Source organism: Podarcis vaucheri (assembly GCF_965113315.1).
Source record: "Podarcis vaucheri genome assembly, chromosome: 9".
In the NCBI taxonomy this organism is placed as follows: Eukaryota; Metazoa; Chordata; class Lepidosauria; order Squamata; family Lacertidae; genus Podarcis; species Podarcis vaucheri.
Genome location: NC_138767.1, coordinates 4,542,989 through 4,561,142, shown reverse-complemented (window position 1 = coordinate 4,561,142; position 18,154 = coordinate 4,542,989). Strand labels below are relative to the sequence as shown.

General features: G+C 49.1%; 1 protein-coding gene across 1 annotated transcript in view; it reads left to right on the top strand.

The window, feature by feature from the left end:
* Positions 1-4,082: 4,082 nt before the first annotated feature.
* The window catches only part of FBXO41 (F-box protein 41), an 86,254-nt gene continuing 72,182 nt past the window's right edge, over positions 4,083-18,154 (top strand). The window contains exon 1 of the mRNA XM_082236405.1: positions 4,083-4,683. The gene's annotated coding sequence lies outside the window, so the exon portion shown is untranslated. The remainder of the gene's footprint in view (positions 4,684-18,154) is intronic.

Sequence of the window (18,154 nt, the reverse complement as noted above, 5' to 3'; positions counted from 1 at the left end):
AGGCTGCTTTCTGCACATGCTCTCGCTCTCTTACCTTCCTCCACCCAGGCAAGGAAAAGGCATGATCAGAGATCAAGGACACACATTTCCAGGCAGGCAGAAGAGCTCTGGATGCCCAGGATTCCTGAATGGAGAAAGCTCCGTGGAAGTCCTTGCATCACAACACCTTCCCCTGGGCTTTAACTGAAGCATGGGGGCAAGAAAGTAAAGAACTTCTGGGAAATGATATATAATGAGATGAAAAAGATGTTGAAATATACATTCTTTAAAAAAAAAAGAAGCATTTTTACCTGGCCAAGACATTAATAGACAAGATTTGAAATTGTTCTTATATGCAACAACAGCGGCAAGAGTATTGTTAGCCCAGAAATGGAAGCAAGAAGAAATTCCGACAAAAGAAGAATGGCAGACGAAATTAATGGGCTATGCAGAATTGGACAAAATGACAGGATGGATTCGAAAACTGCGGGACTAGAGATTCACAGAAGATTGGAAGAAGTATATGAATTATTTGAAGAGCAACTGTAATCAACAAATTACGCTAGTAGGACTACAAGAAGTTTTGTGAGGAGAAATATACGAAGTGTTACGGAGTAGAGATATTGGTTATGAGTTTGAAATGTAATAGGGAAAATAAGAAATGCATACTAAGAGATTAGATTGGAAAGTTTTCAGACAGGACCGATGGAAGTCAAAAAAATTGAATAAGATGTAAAAGTATGTTTAATTACTGTTGAAAATGATATGTTAAAACACACACACACACACACTATATATATATATGTATATGTATGTATGTATGTATGTATGTATGTATAGCATGGGAGCAACGAGAGGTGGTGTGTCGAATGAAAGAAAGGATGCTCTCAAGGACCCCCACAGCGGTGGGGGCTGTTCCATTTCAGGAGATGGGGCATTGCCCACTGACCTCTGGCTTCTCCTACCATTGGTCTCTCTGCCACTCTCTGCCCTCAGCCAGCTCTGGCAGAGTGTGGCTTACTGGTAAGAGTGTCAGACTAGGACCTAGAAGGGCAGGGTTCAAATCCCCACTCAGCCATGGAGCTCACTGAGTGTGACCTTGCAGTAGCTGCCTCTCAGCCTAACCTACCTCACAGGGGTGTTGTGAGGATAAAATGGGAAGGTGTGAAAGTATGTATGCCACCTTGAGCTTCCTGGAAGAAAGGCCATCATGTAAATAATGATGATGAAGAAGATGATAATGTATTAGTAATAATACTAATCTTTTAGTGAGCGTGAAAGAGGAGAGTGCAAAATATGGTCTGAAGCTCAACATCAAAAAAACCAAGATCATGGCCACTGGGCCCATCACCTCCTGGCAAATAAAAGGGGAAGAAATGGAGGCAGTGAGAGATTTTACTTTCTTGGGCTCCATGATCACTGCAGGTGGTGACCACAGCCACGAAATTAAAAGATGCCTGCTTCTTGGGAGAAAAGCAATGACAAACCTAGACAGCATCTTAAAAAGCAGAGACATCACCTTGCCAGCAAAGGTCCGTATAGTTAAAGCTTTGATTTTCCCAGCAGTGACGTATGGAAGTGAGAGCTGGACCATAAAGAAAGCTGATCGCTGAAGAACTGATGCTTTTGAATTCTGGTGCTGGAGGAGACTCTTGAGAGTCCCATGGACTGCAAGAAGATCAAACCTCTCCATTCTGAAGGAAACCAGCCCTGAGTGCTCACTGGAAGGACAGATCCTGAAGCTGAGGCTTCAATACTTTGGCCGCCTCATGAGAAGAGAAGACTCCCTAGAAAAGACCCTGATGTTGGGAAAGATGGAGAGCACAAGGAGAAGGGGACAACAGAGGACGAGATGGTGGGACAGTGTTCTCGAAGCTACCAGCATGAGTTTGACCAAACTGCGGGAGGCAGTGGAAGACAGGAGTGCCTGGCGTACTCTGGTCCACAGAGTCAGGAAGAGTTGGACACGACTAAACAACAACAACAATAATACTAATATCATAGAATTGTCCAGCTCAAAGGGATCGCGAGGGCCATCTAGTCCAACCCCCTACAACACAGGAATCTTTTTGTCCAACATGGGGCTTGAACCCACCACCCTGAGATTAAAAGGCTCATGCTTTACCAACTGAGCTATCTCACGGATGAGTAACAGTAGCTCTCCGGCCTGAGGATGTCATGCTGTAGAGGAACCAGGGTCTCCTTTGTTCTGTCGGACTCCGCAACTGCTAAAACAGGGTGAGTCTCTATAAATGGAAGAGGCCCCAGCAGAAAAAGGAAGCTACTACTGCGAAAGAGCTGCAGGAGCTAATTGAAGTCCCAGCCCGAGGATGGCTGCCTGCTGCTGAAGCAACCTCTATGCTCAGCTCTTCATGGAGCTGTCCGTGGTGATAGCAGAGCCTTGTCTCTGCACTGCTGAGGCCAATGCTCCAAATAGAAAACATACCTACCTGAGATCATCTATAGAGGCTCTGCTCTGACTAGGGATGGGCGGATTGCGTTCAGTTCCCCCCATTTCTACCTCGGGTTGCATTTTATTATCTTTTTAAAAGTCCTCATGAAAAATCACCAGCAGTTCAGTGTGCGTTGTTCCTAAAATCCAGGTATTTGTATGCCATTTTGCCTTGCTTGCATGTCTTTGCAAGAAATTCCCCTTAATTATAATGCATTTTCGGCACGCTTTCCCCAATGCACACATTTGGTTATTTGGTCAGAGAAGTGTGGGTTTTGAGAGCTGGCTGAGTTTCAGTTCACACAGAGAGTGTGAATTAGGTAGGTTTTCAAAATTTGAACCGAAGCTCATTTCTCTCCTTTTCCTAGCTCAGAGTTCCCCCTCACCCTGGTGGGTGGCCACAAGAGACAGGGGCTTCTCCGTGGTGTCCCCCCGCCAACCCCCCCCCCATCTCCCTATAGAGCCTTGCCAAGCAACCACGTTAATGCATTTTCGGTGCCAGCAGGCCTTTTTCAATTCTCCCAGAATTCTAACACCATTTTATTTATTTAATATTAATCATCTGAGTCTCGCCTGTTACCCGTGTATCTTTTGCCCTTTTGACTCTCTGCTGAGAGTCCATGGATTTTTAGTACTGTGCTGCAATCCTAATATATTATATTTTTTATTTTCCTTTACTATTATTTACTCATTTCTTACATCCACATTCCACCTTTTCCTCCAAGGAGCTCGGAGCGGTGCGCGTAGTCCTCCCCTCATTTAATCGCCGCAACAACCCTGCCAGGTAGTTTAAGCTGAGAGGCACTCTGGCGCTCTAACCGGTGCGCCATACTGCTGGGATTTATAAAGCCCGCCACGGTTGCAGAGGGTCGTGCGGGGAACCGGGCTGCAGAATTAAGAACCCACGTAGGTGGATCGGGACAATGACCAACCAGATTCCCAGTATGCCCAGTATGGGAAACCCGCCAGGAGGAGCCGAGAGCACAAGCGCCACTCTCCTCGCCCGCAGTTTCCAGCAACTGGTACTCAGAAGCAGAGCCGAGCCATCGTTGTTGCATCTTGGGGGGGGGGGGCGATTCCTGGGCTGCAAATCTGCAGCGCGGGTTGGCGCTCAGTCCTGCAGTCGGTGCAATGCACGCGCAAATATATCGAGTGTGCGCGTCGAGTGACCTTGCGCCTGGGTGTGCAAGCTGGCACGCACACACACACACACACACGCCCCTTTCGCTCCGGGGAGGGAGAAAAGGAACGCAAAGGGGGTGTTTTGCAAAACGGAGAGAGGTTCGCGCTGGCCCTGCTGCTGTGCCGGCTGCCTCTCTGCCCCCCCCCCAAAAAAACATGGGCGCTTGGCACAGGGCAGAGACAGAAGGGCAACGGCTCCCCCTGGCATCGCAGCCCCGCAGCCAGACGGCGCAGGAGGGGCTGCCATGGAGCAGAGAGGCCGCTTCACAGTGCACAGCCAGCTGGGGTTAGGGGTGCTTGTTGAGTGGAAGGGGGGAGCCCGAGAGCCGTGCCAAACCCCCCTCCCTACCCACCCGCCCTCAGCCTCCTGAGCAGCTGCAAACTCCTTCCTCCAGCCCAGAGAGACCCTTCCAGTTTAGCCTCCCGCATCTCCCCTCCTCCTCCTCTTCCTCCTCCTCCTCGCCCCCCCCCCGCACCCATTTCCACTCCCCCTCTCTTTTCTCTGTGGCTCCCTTGGAAATGGAGGCACGGAGATTGCAGTCAGCTGATGGGTGCTGCTGAGCCCAGGAAAAACCTCCCCTCCTCCTTCTCTCTCCATCTCACCGCCTTCTCGGCCTCCCCAGCCCCGACAAAGGGTCTCGCTGTCGCTGGTCCCCCCCCCCCCAGGGGCGGTTGGGTCAGATTATCCTGTCCCGCCTCCCCCCACCGCCACCTCCTTGGAATTGGAGAGATGATTTTGGTCTGGCGCGCCTTCCTCGCTCTCTCGCTCTCTCTCTCTGCCTCCTTCCAAAAGCACAGCAGATAAGAGCTGCTACCGCCCTCTCTGGGAAGGAAAGGGATTTCTCCCTCTGTCTCTCCTTTGCAGGACCCAGAACACAGGTATGGACTAAGCAGGAGAGACTGTGCGTCCCCGAGCTCCGTCTCCTCATCCAGGCGCCGCGTGCGAGGAGGGCAGCCAGGACACCTGGGCAGGTGTGCAGCCTCCGCAGACCATCTCCCGCGCCCGCTGCCATCACCTGCTCGCTCCAGGACCTGTGAAAACGGGGAGATCAGGCAGGCCAGCCCTGAAGGTAAGGCTCTCTCTCTGTCTCCCCACGGGCATGCTGTCAGGCTGATGTGCAAAATTCTCTGGGTTGGGAAAAAGCGAAGAGCGAGAAAGGATGCCTCTGCCTTGCTTTGCACAGCGGCGCACGTCTCCTCTCGATGTGGGTGGGTGTTTTGTATTTTCTCCCCCATCAAGGAGCCCGTAAAATGAACAATTTTTCCAACGCTCGGGTCTCTGTGCCAGCCAGGTGTAGGGTTAAAAAAAAACCACCCACCCCACACTGGGAGCAGGTTGGAAATGTCACACCGTGGCCTTTGGAGGAGCAGGCAAAATAAGGAGGGGAGCGAAATCTTTCGCGTCTTTCCAGGCAGAATGGAAGGATGAAAAGCAAGGAGCAAATTCTAGAGGCAAGGATTGCAGAGGTTTTCTGTGTAGCTCTCCCCGCACAGACCATCCAATTAGCTGACGGTGACTCACAAAACAGAATTCAATACGGACTCCTTTAGTCTCTGCCGTAAGAGATTCTATTATTCCAGTTTTCTTTTCTTCTCTCTCTCCCCCCTTCCCCTCTATCTGATGTAGCTGGAGAAAAGAAAAGAGGACCCCCCCCTCTCCCTCCCTCCCTCCCTCCCTCCCTCTTCTCCACTCTGCATGTGCAAATTTGCTATCGCAGTATCTCATAGTAACCGTTGCATGAAATCCAGATTGTCGGGAGTGTTATCCATAAGGCAGTTATGAATGCTCGGAGGTTGAGATCTTGCTTTCTGGAGATGTGCCGCCTCAGTTGTAGCTGCACAATCATGGATGCGGGCCAGCAAGGGTTAACTGGAATGATGGCTGAGTATTAATATTGCAACTAGAGGGTTTGCGAACTACTTTGGGGTCTGTAATAAGCCAGGCGAGAGAGTTTAGGAAGAGCCCTGTGGTTAAGTTTGCAAAAAAAAAAAAGGGGGGCGATACCTTTTCAGAAATATTGTGGAAGGTTTGCAGGGTCACAGAAACTCCCCCTGTGATCTCTTTTCTCTGGGAGATATTTAATGCAAAACCGACCTTTGTCATGTTTGCATTCTGGTGTGTGTGCGTGGACGGGAGAACCAATATTCCGAAGGAAATTTGCTAAGGAAGAATAAAGCTCCGTTTTCTAGCTAGAAAGGGCTGTAGCTCGCTGGCAGGGCAGCTGCTTTGAATGCAGAAGGGCTGGGTTCAACCCCTGGAACCTCCAGGTGAGGCTGGAAGACTCTCCTGCCAGAAACCTTTGAGAGCGGCTGCCAGTCAGAGTGGACGGCACTGAATAAGGCAGACAAAGCAGATTCCCCAGGTTTCTAGAGCTCACTGTTTTGAATTGGAGAAGGCACCGTGCCATCCTTGACTTGTGCCAAGTGCTGTACAGTATGCAAAAGGGACATGGTTTTGCACACAGAGGCTTAGAGTTGAGCAAGTGCAAAGCCCATAGGAGGAATTCCTTTTGGCGGTTCTGCTTCCAGATCCCAAGCAGTGGATTTCTGTGGAAAGCCCAGCTCAGATTTCAGCATCAATGCTCTCAAATCCCACCTCAGTCGTAGTTGCGCTGCATCACGGGTTTCCTTGTTTAAGGGGCTGCAGAAACCACCAAAGGGGAAATGTGTGTTTTCAGTCACGGGAAAGAATGTCATTGGACTCTAAAACATGAGGGAAACATTAGGAAACATTAAGGGAAATCTGGGTGAGGAATTCGTCCCTTTTGGATGGCAATGTTGTTCACTTCAAGGAAAGTTGTTTGGTGCAAAAAGAGTGAGGTGTCAGGAGAAAGAATGGGAAGTTGCCAAATGGTGCTCATTCATGCAAGCAGGTCTCTTAGGCAGAGTCATTGAATATGTGGTCTATTCTGCAATGCCCAGGGGATTTTCGTGCTAGAGTTTTGAAGAGATGGAACCAGGGTCTGGGGTTATTAAAATCCTTAGTTCAAAGGAAGGCGTTAATGTTCAAGGTATGTCATTGCTGCGCCCATGTTACAGATGAGGAACTGAGGCTGAGTGATAACACGCCCAAGTTGGCCGCTCATCATTTGAGCCAGAATCCTCTCCTTGAAGCCCCTCCAATTGCTCATTTCAAAGCAAAAGCATTTAATACGGCATGCGATTAGGAAAACAATTGTTGTTAGGGCCTTCTTGGTAGTTGTGCCTGCCCCGTGGAACGCCCTCCCACCAGATGTCAGAGATAAACAACTTTCAGAAGAAATCTGAAGGCAGCCCTGCCTAGGGAAGCTCTTAATGTTTGATGCTTTGTTTTATATTCTGTTGGAAGCCAGGTTAGAGTAACCCAGCCAAATGGGTGAGGTACAGGTAATAAATTGTTGTTGCTGTTGGTTTGGAGGGGGGGGGACCTCAGATAACAAATCTGTGATTGCTGGAGGCAAAATGGAAATCTGGACCATTTTGGAATCATAGAATTGTAGAAAGGGAAGGGTCTCTCCAGGGGTCATCTAGTCCAACCCCCCTGCAATGCAGGAACCACAGCTAACGAACCCCGGATAGATGGCCATGCAACCCCTGTCTAAAAAGCACTAATGAAGTGAAGTCCAGGCCCCCACCTTCCAAGGTAGTTCGAACAGCTTTTAGCATAAAAAAATTCTTCCTAATATATAGCTGCAATCTCCTTCCTTGTCATATGAAGCCATCGGTTCAGGTCCTGCCCTTCAGAGCAGGAGAAAACAAGCTTGCTCCATCTTCCGCGGGACAACCATTCAGATATTTGGAGACAGCTATCCTATCACAACAAATACATGGGATGTGGGTGGCGCTGTGGGTGAAACCACAGAGCCTAGGGCTTGCCGATCAGAAGTTGGCGGTTCGAATCCCCGTGACGGGGTGAGCTCCTGTTGCTCGGTCCCTGCTCCTGCCAACCTAGCAGTTCGAAAGCACGTCAAAGTGCAAGAAGATGAATAGGTACCGCTCTGGCGGGATGGTAAACGGCATTTCCATGCGCTGCTCTGGTTCGCCAGAAGTGGCTTAGTCATGCTGGCCACATGACCCAGAAGCCCTACACCGGCTCCCTTGGCCAGTAAAGCGAGATGAGCGCCGTAACCAGAGTCAGCCATGACTGGACCTAATGGTCAGCGGTTCCTTTACCTTTACCTTTACCTTTATCCCATCATCTCTTAGTCTTCTCTTCTCCAAGCTAAATGTCCCACTTTGGACACTCGTCTGTAGACTTCAGGATGTGGTGCACCAGTCAAATTCAGCATCTGTGCCAGATGTCACTTACCAGAAGGTCCCTGGGTTCAGCGGTTTTTGTGGCAGCCCAGGAAGCTGGTTCAAGCTGGTTTCCCTTCCATCTGATTTCGCCTGTCGAAAAGAGACTGTAACCCCTTTCGGACAGGGACTGTGTTGTATTTTGCTTGCTCTTCTGATCAAAGTGCAGTAGCTACATAGAATACAGTGGTACCTCGGGTTACAGACGCTTTAGGTTACAGACTCCACTAACCCAGAAATAGTACCTCGGGTTAAGAACTTTGCTTCAGGATGAGAACAGAAATCGTGCTCCAGTGGCGCGGCGGCTGCAGGAGGCCCTACTAGCTAAAGTGGTGCTTCAGGTTAAGAACAGTTTCAGGTTAAGTATGGACCTCCGGAACGAATTAAGTTCTTAACCCGAGGTGCCACTGCATTTGTCTTATGCTATGTCATTTTTGGGAACCTAGGAGTGTGTGTGTCTCTGACACTTTGTCACACTTCCCTGTATTTCACACATTGAATAAGAAGGTGTCTTGTCACAAGTTGTGCTTCATAGCATCCGATTCAAGTTCACTTTCTTTCTTTCTTTTTGCATTACTGGGGCAGGAGGTTGGTAGCGAAATTGCGCCTTTTCATACTAATCTCTGGGGCTTGTAGTCCCAGATGGCATATGGTGAGAGTCTGCCCTAGGTTTGTGCATTTGACTGTTACCAAGCAATACTTGTGGGTCATTCCAACTTGCTGAAGTTATCCTGCCCCCTCCCCAGTAAACGTTTTGAGAAAAGGGGGCTTGGGAATGATATCTGCAGGGAGCAGCAATGAGAGTAGACGTTCTAGGAGGGAAGAACTAGATGCAGAAATATATGATGGGTGACACCTTGCTTACTAGCAGAACATGTGAAAACGACCTAGATCAGGGTTCCCCAAACTAAGGCCCGTGGGCTGGATAAGGCCCGAGGGACTTGTTTATCCAGCCCACAGCAACCCCTGCTGCCCGCTGCCGCTCCCCACTCTTACCGGCGGTGCGCTGCACCGGAAATAGCTTGTGTGCATGTGCAAGCGTTATTTGTGCATGTGCAAGCGTTATTTCCGGTGCACATCTGGGTCAGAGAAGGCCCGTGCACAAGCTATTTCCAGTGCTCCTCCGACCTGGCAGTGCGCCGGAAATAGCGTGTGTGCATGCGTATGGGCATGCACTCCCCAACCTGTGGCCCACTGCATGATCGGCGCTGGAGACACCGGCCCGAGGCGCGGTAAGTTTGCTGACACCTGATCTAGAGGTCTCGGGGGGGCACAGGCTTAAAATGAATCAACAGTGTGATGCAGCAGCAAAAAACCCTAATGATGTTCTGGGCTGCATCAACAGAAGTCTAGTGTCCAGATCAAGGGAAGGAATAGTCCCACTCTGTTCTGCCTTGGCCAGGCCACACCTGGAGTCCTGTGTCCAGTTCTGGGCACCACAACGTAAGGATGTTGATAATGTAAGCTGGAACGTGTCCAGAGGAGGGCAACCAAAATGATCAAGGGTCTGGAAACTAAGCCTTATGAGGAGTGGTTGAAGGAGCTGGGTATGTTTAGCCTGGAGAAGAGGAGACAGAGAGGAGATATGAGAGCCATCTTCAAATATCTCCAGGGCTGTTACATGGAAGAGGGAGCAAGTTTGTTTTCTCCTGCTCTGGAGGATAGGACTCGAACCCATGGCTTCAGGTTACAAGGACGGCCATTCTGATTAAACACCGGGGAAACTTTCTGACAGGAAGAGTTGTTAGAAGCTGCCCGGGGTGGCTGGGGAAAACCAGCCAGATGGGTGGGGTAGAAATAATAAATTGTTGTTATTATTATTGACAGTGGAAAGGTCTCCTTCGGTGGGAGGCGGAGTCTCCTTCCATGGAGGTTTTTAAGCAGAGGTTAGATGGCCCTCTGTCCTGGATGCTTGAGCTGAGGTTCCCGCATTGCAGGGGGTTGGATTAGATGACCCTCAGGGTCCCTTCCAACTCTACAATTCTGTGCCAAGGCAGACCTTCCTCCTCTTTCTTATCTTCCACAGTAAGTGTTGCTGGCTAAAACTCTCTCGCTGGTGCCCAGAAGGAATTGTTTTCTCTGACCGAGGACCACTGGGCCCATCATTCTGTTAAAGCAAACACGAGGCAAACGTCCACCAGGCCTTCGTAAAAGAGACAGCTCATATTTGCAAAGATCTTTCAACATTTCAAATGAGCATGCTGGCATCAAACACGCCAGCATTGAAAAATCAGCCGTCAGATCACAAATACGTGAATGTAGGGCACACTCGGCATGCAAATAAACATTTATGAAGTCTCCGTATATTAATTCAGAGTAATTGCGCCATACAACCAGGGTTTCTCCGCTCTAGAACTCGTAGACATCCAGTGAAACTCAATGCCGGAAGATTCAGGGCAGATGAAGGAAAGTCCTTCACACCTTGCATAGTTAGACTATGGAACTCCCTGCCACAAGGGGCAATGATGATGATAATAATAATAATAATAATAATAATAATAATAATAATAATAATAATAATAATAATAATTTCTTATTTATACCCCGCCCATCTGGCTGGGTTTCCCCAGCCACTCTGTGCGGTTTTCAACAAAAGATTAAAATACAGTAATGCGTCAAACATTAAAAGCTTCCCTAAACAGGGCTGCCTTCAGATGTCTTCTAAAAGCCTGGTAGTTGTTGTTCTCTTTGACATCTGGTGGGAGGGCGTTCCACAGGGTGGGTGCCACTACCGAGAAGGCCCTCTGCCTGGTTCCCTGTAATTTGGCTTCTCGCAGTGAGGGAACCGCCAGAAGGCCCTCGGTGCTGGACCTCAGTGTCCGGGCTGAACGATGGGGGTGGAGACGCTCCTTCAGGTACATTGGACCGAGGCCATTTAGGGCTTTAAAGGTCAACACCAACACTTTGAATTGTGCTCGGAAACGTACTGGGAGCCAATGTAGGTCTTTCAAGACCGGTGTTATATGGTCTCGGCGGCTGTTCCCAGTCACCAATCTGGCTGCTGCATTCTGGATTAGTTGTAGTTTCCGGGTCACCTTCAAAGGTATCCCCACGCAGAGAGCATTGCAGTAGTCCAAGCAGGAGATAACCAGAGCATGCACCACTCTGGCGAGACAGTCTGCGGGCAGATAGGGTCTGATGGCTTTAAAAGAGGATTAGATGAAATTATGGGAGAGGAGAGGGCTATCAGAGGCTACTAGACACAGTGGCTCAGCTCTGCCTCCACAGTCGGTGCTAGCAATGCTTCTGAATACCAGCTGCAGGAAACCGCAGGAGGGCAGAGTTGCTCCTGTGTTCGAATCCTGCTTGTGAGTTTCCCACAGGCCTCTGGTTGGCCACAGTGAGAACAGGATGCTGGCCTAGATGGGCCATTGGCCTGATCCAGCAGGTTCGCATTACGTTTTCATGCTCCAGCTGACGGTGAGGTCTTTCCAGAGCTCTGCTTCCACAGCCAGGGCCTTTTCAGTACTGGCCCCGACTTGGTGGAACGCTCTGTCGCAAGAGACCAAGGCCCTGGGGGACTTGACATCTTTCCGCAGGGCCTGCAAGACAGAGCTGTTCCGCCTGGCCTTTGGTTTAGACTCAGTCTGACCCTTATGTTTCCCTCCCCTTATGGTTTTGACTTTTAAAATGAGGCTGTATTTTAAATTGCATTTTAACCTGTATTTTAAATTGTTTCTTTTTCTTTTTCTTTCTATTCTTTATTATGTTTTTATTGAAATTTTATTGATGTTAGCTGCCCTGAGCCCGGCTTTGGCCAGGGAGGGTGGGGTATGAATTATTATTATTATTATTATTATTACATGACATCCTGTTAGCTGGAGGTTCGAATGACCTCGCTCAGCTCAGGACTAGCTGCATGCAAAGCCCCCACTCTACCACTGAGTGCTACAGCACCTCCCCTACTTTAATTTTAGCTCCATTGACTGCAATGAGAAAAATTGCACGACAAACGCTGCCACTCTCACTGCGACCAATGAGACTGATGGTCAGACTCAGCATGGTTTGCAGCAATGACCCAGTGCCCGCCTAATAATAATAATAATTGTATTTATACCCCACCCTTCCTGGTTCAAAAACCGGGCTCAGGGCGGCTAACAATAAATTTAAAGCATTTACGTAATTGTAAAAACAGCATAAAACATATTATAAAAACATGAACAACAATAAAATTCAAAAATCAGTTTAGGGGAAATAAGCATTAGATAATCCCCAGGGCTAGCTGGCTGAATTGTTCCTACTTGGGCCGGCGAGGAGGCCAGGGGAGAATTAGCTGTGGGGTCTCAGAGCGAGTGATCTTCATAAAAGGGGAGGGGGAGAGAAGGGAAGGGAAATAAAAGATCAGGCTGAATTCAAATTAAAGGCCAGGCGGAATAGCTCTGTCTTACAGGCCCTGCGGAAGGAGGTTAAATCCTGCAGGGCCCTGGTCTCATGGGACAGAGCATTCCACCAGGTCGGAGCCACCACTGAGAAGGCCCTGTCCCTGGTGGAGGATAGTCTGACTTCCTTAGGGCCCGGGACCTCTAAACTATGGTTATTCATGGACCTTAAAGTCCTCTGCGGAGCAGACCAGGAGAGGCAGTCCTGTAAATATGAGGGCCCTAAGCCACAAAGGGCTTGTAGAGTTGGAAGGGACCCTGGGGGTCATCTAGTCCAACTCCCTGCAATGCGGGGATCTCAACTGAAGCATCCATGACAGATGGCCACCCAACCTTTGCTTAAAAGCCTCCAATGAGGGAAGAGTCCATCACCTTCTTAGGGAATCTGTTCCACTGCCAAATAACTCTTGCCAGCAGAAATTTCTTCCTGATGTTTAGTCGCAATCTCCTGTCTTGTAGCTTGAAGCCTTGGGTTCGAGTCCTACTCTCTGGAGCAGGAAAAACAAGCCTGCTTCATCCGCCATGTGACAGCCCTTAACATATTTGAAGATGGCTAGCATATCTCCTTTCAGTCTCCTCCTTTTCAAGTTAAACACACACAGCTCCCTCAGCTGTTCCTTATAAGGCTTGGTTCCCAGGTCCTTCATCATCTTGGTCTTATATAATTCAGCATTCTTCAACCTGGTGCCCTCCATATGTTTTGGACTATAATTCTCATCGGCCCCAACCATCCCGGCTACCCGGAGGACAGCAGGTCGGGGAGGCTTGCTTGCATTATCCTGGAGGATGGAATATTGCCCTAAGCCACAAAGGGCTTTAAAGGTCAAGACCAGCAGGAGACCCCCAAGCCCATTCTGACCCCAATTTCCCCAGCAAAAAAGGATCAAGTGGGAGGAGAGACCCTTCTCTGCTAGAAGCCCCTTGAGAAAACTACCAGTCAGAAGGGAGAATTAATTTATATCCAACCTTTTCCTCCAAGGAGGTCAAGGCAGCCTACATGGTTCTCCAGTCCTCACACAACGACCCTGTGAGGTAGGTTAGGCTGAGAGGTCACCCAGAGAGCTTCGCGATCTCTCAGGTCCTGATCCACGCAGGAATCACAGAACTTCAGAGTTGGCAGGGACCCCGAGGGTCATGTAGACCAACCCCCAGGAATGCATTAATCTCAACTGGATTGTACATGGCAGGTGGCCGTCCAAACTCTGCTTGGCAGGGGGTTGGACTAGATGACCCTCATGGTCCCTTCCAACTCTACAAGTCGATGATTCTATGAATAATCAAGGCAGACTCTTGTTTTCTTGCCAGGGAGCAAAATCCCAGGTTTTCTTCCCACCTTCCGCTTTCTTGTCTCTATGTGCCGTTCACATTTCCATGACAACCCTTTTCACCTGTCGTCTTCTTCCAGGCATAACAATTTAGCGCTTCCTCCGTACCCGTGGGCAATTGGGTCCCCATCGCTCAGGACCGGGGTGCATGCAGCAGGTCTGGTGTGTGATTTCCTAGAACAGGGTGGTGGGCCCCCCCCTCCGGTCGCCGCTGAACTACAACTCCCAGCAGAACCCTACCTAGGATGGGTGCTGCAGTGCAAATATGACCAGGGTGGGGCACAATGTTGGCTACCCCTGCCCTAGAATCTCCACGAGGCCTGAGATCTTGGAGGGTGAATGCCAGTCGGTTTAGAGTACCATTGAATTGTCGAGTTGAAAGGATTCCCCCCAAGGATCATCTAAGGCAACACTCGCAATACAGGAATCACAGCTAAAGATTCCTTGACAGTTGCCCATCTAGCAGACTTTGATAACCTTTCATAATATGGCACCCTTTATAAGGAGAAAATTAGGCATCCCCAAATCATAGAATCATAGAATCATAGAGTTGGAAGAGACCACAAGGGCCATCGAGTCCAACCCCCTGCCAAACAGGAAACACCATGAGAGCACTCCTGACATATGGCTGTCAAGCCTCTGCTTAAAGACCTCCAAAGTAGGAGACTCCACCACACTCCTTGGCAGCAAATTCCACTGTCAAACAGCTCTTACTGTCAGGAAGTTCTTCCTAATGTTTAGGTGGAATCTTCTTTCTTGTAGTTTGGATCCATTGCTCCGTGTCCGCTTCTCTGGAGCAGCAGAAAACAACCTTTCTCCCTCCTCTATGTGACATCCTTTTATATATTTGAACATGGCTATCATATCACCCCTTAACCTCCTCTTTTCCAGGCTAAACATGCCCAGCTCCCTTAGCCGTTCCTCATAAGGCATCGTTTCCAGGCCTTTGACCATTTTGGTTGCCCTCCTCTGGACACGTTCCAGTCGATCGATCGTCTCTATTATGGGTCCTCTCAATTTTGCACCCTTCCAGGTGTTTGGAACTTCACACATTGCCCTCAGCCCAGTGCTCCACCACCTTCAGAAGCTAATAGTCTCCTAAAGTCCTTCCTGATGTTGAGTCAGAATCTCCTTCCTTGTCATTTGAATCCAGTGCTTTTTTCCCATTAAAAAATGTTTAGGGGTACTCAGGACGCGGGTGGCGCTGTGGGTTAAACCACAGAGCCTAGGGCTTGCCGATCAGAAGGTCAGCGGTTCGAATCCCCATGACGGGGTGAGTGCCCGTTGCTCGGTCCCTGCTCCTGCCAACCTAGCAGTTCAAAAGCACGTCAAATTGCAAGAAGATAAATAGGTACCGCTCTGGCAGAAAGGTAAATGGTGTTTACGTGCGCTGCTCTGGTTCACCAGAAGCGGCTTAGTCATGCTGGCCACATGACCCGGAAGCTGTACGCTGGCTCCCCCAGCCAGTAAAGTGAGTTGAGTTCCGCAACCCCAGAGTCAGCCACGACCAATGGTCAGGGGTCCCTTTACCTCTTTAATTTTGACTCAAGAAAATCACCATTTTATAGTTCAAATCAGGGGAAATAAATACAGTAAATGGACAAAAGTACAAGGAACATTCATTACCTCATATTACACAGCTGACAGCTCACAGTATCTTCCATATTAGCATGAGGTTGTGTGTGCTAACATCTTCCTGATTTCTCTGATTGCTGTTGGTGTCCGTCACCAGATGTCGTCCTTTCAAACAGTTAGTCATTTTACTATGGAAGTGAGAGCTGGACCATAAAGAAGGCTGATCGCCGAAGAATTGATGCTTTTGAATTCTGGTGCTGGAGGAGACTCTTGAGAGTCCCATGGACTGCAAGAAGATCAAACCTCTCCATTCTGAAGGAAATCAGCCCTGAGTGCTCACTGGAAGGGCAGATCCTGAAGCTGAGGCTCCAATACTTTGGCAACCTCATGAGAAGAGAAGACTCCCTGGAAAAGACACTGGTGTTGGGAAAGATGGAGGGCACAAGGAGAAGGGGATGACAGAGGACGAGATGGTTGGACAGTGTTCTCGAAGCCACCAGCATGAGTTTGACCAAACTGCGGGAGGCAGTGGAAGACAGGAGTGCCTGGCGTGCTCTGGTCCAGGGGGTCACGAAGAGTCGGACACGACTAAACGACTAAACAACAACAACACTCATATTAAAATACTGCCCCTCAACGAGGCCAGACTTTCATCAGTAAAACACCGCACATCCACATTCCAATTCCTGCTTCACACATTACACGCTTGCTTCCATCTGAGACTCGGGAAACACCGGGAAAGGAAAGGAAGCCGCCATCAAAGGTGGTAACAAATGAATCTGACCTATCACCATACTAGATTACAACTCCTACTTCACATATTAAACGCCCGCTTCCATCTGAGACTCAGGGAACACCATGACAGGAAATGAGGCTGCCATCGGGGGTAGCATGCTACAGAAGAAACTAACAATTTTAATTTTTTTAGTTTCTTCTCCTGTTAGATTCACAAAATGTTTAGGGGTACGTGTACCCCTGCATCCCCCCAGAAAAAACACTGTTTGAATCCATTGGTTCGGGTCCTACCTTCTGGAGCAGCAAGTTCAGCTTATATCAGCTAAACCTCCGCATCCCTGGGACTTCCAAGGTTTGATGACAGTGGTTAGGAACCCCGTGCCCAGGGCCAAATCATAAAATCATAGAACTGTCAAGTTGGAAGGGACCACAAGGGCCTCATAGTCCAATTCCCTGCAATGCAGGAATCTTTTGCCCATTGCGGGGCTCGAACCCACAACCATGAGATCCTTCCATCTCTTGGAAGACCACCCATTCTCTTGGCTACATTGACTGTAATCCAAGGGAATTCGGAGGACCCACTGGGCTGGGCCGCTACATACAGTATTGACCTAGACAAGAGCTTTCCAAACTGTGTGTTGTGACACGTTAGTGTGTCAGCAGCAGTGTGTACAGTGGCGTCGCAACGGGGAGGGGGCGGAGAGCAGTGCGCCTCGGGTGCCATGTCTGTGAGGGTGACAAGAAGGAACCCACGGGGGCTCGCGGCGGCGCGAGCAGCTATCGCGCCATCGCCGCATGTGGAGGGTCCTCCGTTCGCGGCTGCAGCCGCGAGCAGAGGATCCTGGTGCCAGTGGCAAACCGCTATGTACAGTGCATGTGCAGTGTCGCTACGTACGGCACATGTGGTGTGTGTAGCGATGCCACACATGCGCTGCACATAGTGATGCCTCACCCTGGGTGTCACAATGCCTTCGTTCGCCCCTGAGAGTGTATGTAGGTTTATTGCACAAACCTGTGCTCTTCCCAGGACTGAAAAGGGGCCGGCTTAAACCTCCGGTTTGCTAGTAAAACTGAATTACTGCGTCGCAAAATGATGCACGTCTAAAATGCCCGTCGCCAACATGAAAAGTTTGGAAAGCTCTGACCCAGACCAGTGGTTCTCAAAGGGTGTGGTGGGGCAGGAGAGGGCGGCAACAGTGGTGACGAGATTCAAGGACAACCAAACATTTCAGTGCAGCGTAGTATAGCATCTACATTTTTATTATTTGCGGAATATGGATCAATACCTTTTCAAAATGAGAGCGAGAGCCTCCAGTGATACCAAGGCCAATCCTAGCTGTGTTTTCTGATGTATTTCTTATCGGTAGAAAATTCAGCGTGGTGCAAGGAAATTTTCATTCTGAAAGCTTTATACCTACAGAACACACCTCTATCCTCCAGGTAAGCCAGAGGCACTTCTGCATTTTGTGGGTTTTTCCAGCCAGGCCAGGAGGAGGGTCTGGGGCTGGGGCAGTGATGGCTGTGATAGCCCCAAGGGCCTGATAGATGGGTCTGGGGGTGGGGACACAGTTTGTCCACAGGCCTGAGGTCGCCGACCCAATATAATAGAAAAACATCCAAGGGAATCCATAGTTTGGATGTTAACAGATCATTATTATTCCTTGACGAGTTCCCTTGTTGGAGAAGCCCATCTTCCCTGCTCGTGTTTTAGCTTGGAGACCAGTTAAAGGTTTGTTTGCAGAAGGCCTTTGGGGTTTGCGGTCTGAGAAGTAGCTCCCAGGCCACGTTTTGAACGCAGAAATGCACATTAGCGAAACTAATGGTTGCTGCAAATGGGAAGAAGTGAAGGATTTCGAGCGCTTTGGGTTTTTTTGGAAGGCTCTGCATGGTGATTAGCAGCCATAAGGATTGATTCTGCCCCAATCCTACACCTTTCCCTCTCCAATAAGTGGAGAATCAAGGATATACTCCTCCATAATACTAAAATGAATACACATCCCTACCTTGGGGAAAGGCAATTGATGGGGGAAGGCTCGATAGAGGTGTGTAAAATTGTGCAGGATGTAGAGGAGGTGGAGGAACAAAAGTTTTTCTCCCCCATAGAATTGTAATAATAATAATAATAATAATAATAATAATAATAATAATAATAATAATAATAATAATAAATTTATTTATACCCCGTTCCCCAGCCAAGACCGGGCTCAGGGCGGCTAACAACCAATAATAAAAAACAAGTTGATTGAAATACA